Consider the following 8842-nt stretch of genomic DNA (forward strand, 5'->3'; position numbering starts at 1 on the left):
AACCAGTCAGGACATTGGGCAAAAGCATGCCCAACCTGTGGCCAATGGGGACACTGGAAGATGGACTGTCCCCAGGGATGCCCTGGGACCCCTGGGGAGGTCCCACCTCCCAGATCTGGAGAGTAGAATGTCCACAGGGACACCCTGGTGCCCCTGGGGAGATCCCCACTTCTCCCCAGAACCCCAGCCCAACCCTACGAGAGTTGTTGCAATGACAGGGGCTGGGTTCCAGCCCCCCAAGCCCGTGTCCTGAACACGAGCTTGGAACTTAGGGTAGACGGGGTAGTGGCCAGGGAAAAGACCTCTTTTATAGTAGACACTGGAGCCACTTTCTCTCTCTTAACTTCCTACTCTGGCCCAACTCAAGACTCAGAACTCACAATCAAGGGGGTCTCTGGAGTTCCCCTAAGGCAAAAAATCAGCCCTCCATTACTCTGTCAATTTGGAAAATCGACCCTTATACACTCATTCCTCATAATGCCTCAGTACCCAATGGCACTCCTAGGGAGAGATTTGTTATCCAAATTAGGGGTCTTTATTACCATACCCCACCTTGATACAGTCTATATATTCTGCATGCAGATGACACCTAGATGGTCCCTATCCCTCACCCCTGACCTTCCCTTAGATCTACCCGCCTTAGACCCCCAACTCTGGGACACTGATCACCCATCCATAGCCAAACATCAACCCCCAGCCCACATTACCCTAAAAGACCCCTCGACTATAATCACCCAACAACAGTACTCTCTCACCGCAGAGGCCCACAAGGGACGTAAGCCTATCATAGACCATCTTCTTCAAGCCTCTAGCCTAATTCCTACCCATTCACCACACAACACCCCTATTCTGGCAGTAAGGGAGGGACCAAACTCTTGGAGACTGGTCCAGGATCTGTGAAAAGTCAATGAGGCCATCACATCGACATTCCCAGTAGTCCCTAACCCTTACACCCTTCTGTCTACCATACCCCCGACTGCACCCACTTCACGGTATTAGATCTCAAAGATGTCTTTTTCACCATCCCCCTCCACCCCCACTCCCAACCCCTTTTTGTCTTCACTTGGCAAGACCCTGACACTCACGTTTCCCAACAACTAACATGGACAGTTCTCCCCCAGGGGTTCAGAGACAGTCCCCACTTTTTTGGACAGGCTTTACAAAAGGACCAACAGACACTCAACCTAGCCCCGAGTCATCTCCTTCATATGTAGATGACCTCCTCCTTTGTAGCCCAACCCAAAAACTCTGCCTCCAACATACTGCCAAACTCCTTGGGGCCCTGGGTATCCCAATCTAAGGCCCAAATAGCCCAGACAAACATCACCTACCTGGGGCTCGCCATATCCCATCAACAAAGAACTATTCCCCCAGATAGAATCCAGGCCTTAATTAATTGTCCAGTTCCAAAAACGAAAAGGGAGCTCCTGTCAATCCTCGGCCTCCTAAACTTTTTCCATATCTGGATCCCTAACTTCTCCCTCATTGCAAAGCCGCTCTATAAGGCAACTAAAGGATGTCTGGATGAGCCCCTCTTTAACCCCTCCTCACTGGCCAATCCTCTTCATCAGCTCACCCAGAGCCTCCTTCGAGTGCCAACTCTCCACCTGCCAGATCACACCAGACCATTCTTTCTCTTTGCACATTCCAACCAAGAACAGGCCCTGGGACTTCTGTGTCAGCGGACCGGAGACACCTGGGCTCCCAAAGCCTATCAATCAAAACACCTTGACATAGTGACCAAGGAGTGGCCTCCCTGTATACAGGCCATGGCTGCTGTCGCAGCCCTCATACCTGAAGCAAATAAACTCTTTAGACATGCCCCTTTAACCATCTGTTCTCCACACACCTTCCGAGACTTACTATCACATCGGGCTTTCCTCTCCCTTCCCCCTTCCAGGGTACAGGTCCTATTTGCCTTTCTCCTAGACCCTCGGCTCTCATTCTCCCCCTGCTCTCCCCTTAACCCCGCCAGCTTATTACCCATGTCCTCTGCAACAGACTCCCTTCTACATAGCTGCAGCCTAACAGTAGATCTTGAAAGGTTGTTTTTGAATTACAAGAATACACTGGGATTCTTGGCCCCCAGAGGAGAAGAATTCAATCCGGGGCCAGAGACGAGGCTTGATCGCTCAGAGCTTTTGTGTAATAAAGTTTTATTAAAGTATAAAGGAGATAGAGAAAGCTTCTGACATAGGCATCAGAAGGGGGCAGAAAGAGTACCCCCCTGCTAGTCTTCAGCTGGATGTTATATAGTCACTAGCAGTCTGTTAATGAAAGAAAGGAATGTCTTAAAATTCAGAATGGCACCAGGCCCCTCACCCATAAGATGCATTTTGGGATAATCTTGGCACCAAATGGTTTATCCTGGGCCATAAAATGATTAACTTGAATCTTGAAGAAGGGCAGACCACCATACAAATAGTTTCATTTACATAGATTAGGGGAACAATATCCATACTGGTTTGTCAAGTAGGTTCTGGGCCAAGAGGCGGAACCGACTTGGAGATAGAGTTTGGGGTAAAGGCATAGTACATTAGCATAGCTTAAGACAAACATTTCCATAAGAAAAAGGCATTGGTTATCTCTAGGCTCAAGAGTAGCTAACTTCAGGCAAAACCAGGTGTCATTATGGCAACACAGTATTTTAAGAGAAACCTCCCTTTGAATTTGTATAGAGAAGGAAAAAATATTGCTAGTTTGTTTCCTCCTGCCGCTTAAGAGAGATAAAAATGTCTGACACTTGCAGGCTATTTCCTCCATTTGGAGACCCCTGGCCTTCCTGCCTGTTACCCTCTCATTCTCCCCTTTTCTTTTAGGAGAATTATGTTGCCTAGGGAAAAGGGGCATCGTTCTCATTCTATAACTACTTCCGAGCTGAACAAGGGGCGTTGTCCCTAAATTGGTGAGGCAACATATTCTCCTAATCCTCATATTGAGGATATCTGATCCAGGGGCCCCAAATAGTAGCTGGAGGAAGCTACAGCAGTAGCAGGAGTTTGAGCAACCATTTGTAACTTAAAAGCTTTCATGCGGCTAGAAACAAATCCAGTTATACAATTACAGATGCAGGGAGCAAACAGCAAGAACAAAACAACCAGAATTATTGTAATTAAGATAGTTGTCCACCATGGGGAACTAGTTAACGTTTCCCAAAGTGAGGCAATTGAGGCTTCAGGAGTGTCCAAGGCCCTAATCATCTTGTTCATGTGGTTAGTAAAATGAGTAACATTCGTGCTCATATCAGGTATATACAGCATTGGGTATGAATAATGGCACAAGTTCCTCCTTGTGCAGCTGTCAGAATATCTAGAGCCAATCTGTTTTGTAAAACCACCTTTCTAATTTGTGCTTGTTCAGCATTAAGAGCTGAAATAGCCTTTTGAGAATCTTGTAATGCCTGTTAAGTAAAATTAGTCAAAGCATCCACTCCTAACATCTGTGGTTCCCAAAGAGGGAACAAACGCTGTAGCCAAATAATCATACCAATAAAATACAGACCTTGCCCACAGAGTTCTAAGGTGGGGTAAATTAGCAGGCTTTTCTGGAAGCTCTGAAAATATAAAGCCATGAGTAAAGGCTAGACCCAGGGTGCATCTCCCTATCCAACCAGGGGGAAGCCATGCCCATAGGTAAGAGCCACATGTCCAATAAGTCCCATTTGGAGCAAGCCAGCACGACTGAGATATCTAGTCCCAATTCGTGCCTGGCCAGACAAAGGGAGAACCTGAACTGGGATTGGAAAACACGGGAATGATTACATTGCATGTTTCCTGAGACAAATATCTCACTTGTTTCCAATCATTGTAATTAAGTTGTTGGCTAACTTTTGGGGACGGCTCTGTTTGTTCCCAGCATATAGAGGCAGTAGATATTAAACGTCCTTTTTCAGGAATTAGCCATGTAACCTCATCCCGTATTTGATAAACGTCAGGTAAAAAACCATTAGATCTAGACCTATTTACCTTATATGTAGCAAAATAGTCGTTGAACCGAGACAATGTATAATCAAAATTAAAAGTCACATTATGTCCATAGTTAGAGTACAAAGTGTTGCACCAGTCCATTTTAGGGTTGGTAGATGTCATCAGATGAAGAAGAGGCATCGCATGTGATTGTTGTCGAAGGTATTCACAGACTTGGAGAAAGTCTTTTCCTTGAAGTGGGGATGTCCACCACGGGAAGCCTTCCACTGACAAAGAGGGGAGTGCTCCGCAGACCCAGCAGTTAGACCGATTGTGGAATGCAGCATAAGAGTGAGCCCAGGACAGGAAGACATTGTCTTGAGGATCCAACGGCAGACTCAGGATATTTGGAGTCAGCAGAAGTAAGCTCACATAGGTTATCAGGCCCATCTAAAAGGTACAAAGTCAGAGCATAGAAAGTAAAGACATAAAATGAAGTCACTTAATTTTGGTCAGGGTGCCACCTCTTAACTCGAGTATGATGTACCCACGAATCAATTCCTGGCACTTTGACAGTTGTGGGAGAAGAAAGAATAACCTGGTAAGGACCTTCCCAGACAGGCTCGAGGGATGGGCCCCCAGATCCCAGTGTTTTTATGAGGACCTCGGTTCCTGGCTCAAATAGAGGCTTGCTTGTCTCGGAGGCTGGGTCAGGAGTCATCTCCCGGAGTTCTGTTAATGTCTGTTGAAAAGCTGAGAGCTGAGTTACATAATTAGTTAATTCCAAGGCTTCAGGGTCTATAACAATGTCTGTGTGTAAGAAAGGCCTTCCATAAATACATTCAAAGAGGGACAGTCCCTCCTTTTTGGGGGTAGTTCGAGCCCTCATTAAAGCTATGGGTAGGACTTTAATCCATTTGTCCTGTGTCTCTTGAGTTAATTTGCGCAGATGTCTTTTGATAATGTCATTAGCTTTTTCAACTTTTCCGGAGGATTGGGGTCTCCAGGAACAGTGTAAGTGATATTCTACTCCTAGAGCTTTAGATACCCCCTGAGTTACAGCAGCTTTAAAGGCGGAGCCATTGTCACTCTGAAGGCTCCGTGGCAGCCCAAACCTGGGGATAATTTCATGGATTAAAATCTTTATAACCTCCTTAGCCTGTTCACTACGACAGGGAAAAGCCTCAGTCCATCCAGTAAAGGTATCTACCCAAACTTGTAAGCAAGAATATCCATTCGCTTTTGGCATATGAGTAAAATCAATTTCCCAATCCTCTCCAGGATACTTCCCACTTCGTTGTAATCCAGATTTTGCTAGCTTTTCAGTCTTTGGGTTATTTTTTTTGACAAATCTCACACCTTTTGATAATATTCTTTAAAGTTTTCATTACATTTTTACCTTCAAACAAACGAGAAACCATTTGGTAAGTACTCTCAGCACCCAAATGAAAACTCTGATGTAAACCCTTAAGAATTTTCCACTGAGCATTTTCAGGAATTATTAATCGTCCATCCTCAGACTGTAACCATCCTTTATCAGTAATCTTTGCTCCTCGTTTCTCATATCTTTCTAATTCTTCCTCAGTATATTGTGGTCTTTCCTGTTCCACAGGACCTGTCCAGATCAAAGGCGTCTGTAGTGAAGGGTTTTGTAAAGTGCCGCTTTTCTGGCTTGACAGCCAGCCAGATGATTACCTTTGGCTATTTTACTCCCATCCCTGCTGTGCCCTTTGCAGTGCATAACAGCTACTTCTTTACGACAATATATAGCAGTTAAAAGTCTCTTGATCTCTCTGAAATGCTTAATAGGTTCTCCTGTTGCTGTTTTAAAGTGTCTCTCTTTCCATATTGCAGCATGAGCATGTAAAGTCAAATAAGCATACTTAGAATCTGTGTAGATATTTACCTGCTGCCCTTTGCTTAACTCTAGAGCTCGGGTCAGGGCCACAAGCTCCGCTAACTGAGCACTGGTTCCCTGGGGGAGAGATTTTGCTTCTAAAACCTGTTCAGCAGTCACCACGGCGTAACCTGCTTTACGCTTTCCATCCTGAACAAAAGAACTGCCATTTGTAAATATTTCCATGTCAGGATTGTCTAATGGGGTATCCTTTAGATCCTCCCGAGCTGCATAGTTCAAAGTTAGGAATTGAGAACAATCGTGATCAGGTGTTTCATTTTCCTTCTCAGGAAGGAAAGTGGCAGGATTTAAATTTCCACAAATTTTAAGCTTAGTTACTGGTCCTTCTAACAACAATGACTGATACTTAAGAAGCCTACTGTCTGTCATCCAAATATTAACCTTAGAATTTAAGATTCCACTCACATCATGAGAAGTCAGTACAGTAAGGTTTCATCCATTAATTATTTTTAAAGCTTCAGGTGCTAATAAAGCCGCTGCCCCAATTACTCTTAGGCAGTGGGGCCACCCACGTGAAACTACATCTAATTCTCTGCTTAGATAAGCAACAGGTTGTTGGTGAGGCCCTTGGGGTTGTGTCAAAACTCCCAATGCCACACCTTTTCTTTCAGTGACAAACAAATTAAATTCTGACCCTGTGGGCAAGCTCAGAGCTGGAGCTTGCAGGAGAGCAGTCTGAAGAACCTTAAAAGCCTTTTGAGTTTCTGGAGACCAAACAAGTTTGTCGGTTTGGGCCTGCTGAGTTTCAGCTGTAAGTTTATATAAAGGCCGGGCAAGTTCCCCATAACCCGGAATCCAAATGCGACAGTAACCTGTGATTCCCCAAAATCCTCTCAGTTGTCTTAAAGTCATAGGTAGGGGGTGATTTAGTATAGGTTTAATTTTCTCAGGGCCTATGGCTCTAGTCCTTTCTGATATGATTAGGCCCAGATATCTAACCGATTGTTGACAAAGCTGAGCCTTTTCTCTTGATGCCTTGTAACCACAGTCTGTCAGAAAGTTTAAGAAATCTTCTGAGGCTCGCGAACAAGCTTCCTCTGTCTCAGCACAGAGCAAAATATCATCTACATATTGTAACACCACTGCTTCAGAGGTATTAAAGTTTTGTAGATCCCGTGACAAACTTTGTCCGAATAAGTGAGGACTGTCACGAAATCCCTGGGGCAAAACTGTCCAGGTTAACTGAGAAGCTGGCTGCGTAGGGTCTTCAAAGGCAAATAGGAATTGACTTTCTTCCGCCAAAGGCACTGAATAGAAGGCATCCTTTAAATCAATTACTGAGAAATATTTGGCCCGTTCAGGAATTTTAGACAAGAGTATAAGGATTAGGCACCATGGGGTGTAAAGGAACTACAGCCTCATTTATTATTTGTAAATCTTGAACTAGTCTCCATTTACCATTCGATTTCTTTATACCCAAAATAGGAGTGTTGCAAGGACGGTTACAGGGAATTAATAGTCCCTGCTCCTTTAAATTTTCGATGATGGGTTTTAACCCTGCCTTAACTTCAGGTTTCAGAGGATACTGCTTCTTATGTGGAAATATGTGTGGGTCTTTGAGCTTAACAACTACAGGAATAGCATTTTGTGCTCAACCCACAGATTTTCCATCAGCCAATACTCTAGGATTTACATTTTATTCAACTAAAGGGAGAGAAAGGGAGGGCTCCATATTCATGAAAACAGAGGCATGGACCTTGCTCAGTATATCCCTTCCCAAAAGGGGTGAGGGAGATTCTGGCACAATCAGAAACTCGTGTGAAAACAGCACAGAATCCTAGTTGCAAGATAAAGAATAACTGAAATAATACCTTTTGGCTCATCCAGACAGTCCCATTACGGAAGCAGATCGGGAAGAAAGTGGGCCAGGGGCTTCAGTAAGCACAGAATAAGTTGCCCCAGTATCTAAAAGGAAATCGACGGATTGGCCCCCCACAACTATTAATACCCGGGGTTCCTCAGGTGTAATTAGGACGGGAGCTTGTGTGGGGACCCCCGGGCACCTTCAGTCCTGATTGTCTTGAGAGTCCGACCCGGGAGACCTACGCCTCCGGGGGCAGTCTCTCTTCCAGTGTGGTCCTTTGCAGACCGGACATGGAGCCGGGGGCGGCTTAGATGCCTGAGGGCAATCCCGCTTGAGGTGCCCCTCCTTTCCACAGCAGTAGCAAGCCCATCCCTTTTCACCTGGGCCCCTCTGGGCATTTTTCTCAGGCTGTTTAAGAACGTTTTTCATAGCCATGGCTAAGGCTTCCGCCTTTTCCTTTGTCTTTTTTGCCTTTCTTTCTTTTCCTCATATTCCCTACCATAATAGACTGTCTGAGCCAGTTGTAACAGAGTATCTAAAGACTGATTTGGTCCATACGCCTGTTTTAATAGCTTACGGCGGATATCTGGAGCCGACTGAGTGAGAAATCTATCCTTTAAGATCACTTTTCCCTCTTCACTTTCAGGATCAATCTCAGTGAATCTGCGAAGGCCTTCTCTCAGTCTATCTAGGAATTTACCAGGAGCTTTCTTCTCCTCCTGTTCTATATCTGCCAATTTGCCATAGTTTAAAGGCTTAGAACGTGCCTGCCTAAGTCCCTCAAGAATACATCTAACAAAATGACTCTGATCCCATCTTCTTTAGCTGTGTTGTAGTCCCAGTCTGGTTCTATAGTTGGGACCGCCTGATTCCCAGTGGGGAGGGCCGCTATCCCGTTCTCCCTCTTCCCTACTGATTCATTACCAAGCCACTCATCTCCATAAGCAACCGCTTTTCCCAAAACTCTAGTCTTTGACTCAGGAGTCAGCGTTTGTCCCAAGATATACATCACATCCTTCCAAGTGAGGTCATAAAGCAGAGTAACACCTTTAAAAGCTCTAATATATTTTTCTGGGTCCTCTAAATAGTCTCCCAGATCCTCCTTGATTCTTTGTATTTCTTGATAAGAAAAAGGCTTATTAACTCTTCACAGACTGATTATTTCTCCCGGTGGGTGTTTCATAAAGAGGCAACAGCTTGTGTGGCTGTTCCTCA

This window comes from Bos indicus x Bos taurus, chromosome 4 (assembly GCF_003369695.1).
Source record: "Bos indicus x Bos taurus breed Angus x Brahman F1 hybrid chromosome 4, Bos_hybrid_MaternalHap_v2.0, whole genome shotgun sequence".
Taxonomy (NCBI): domain Eukaryota; kingdom Metazoa; phylum Chordata; class Mammalia; order Artiodactyla; family Bovidae; genus Bos; species Bos indicus x Bos taurus.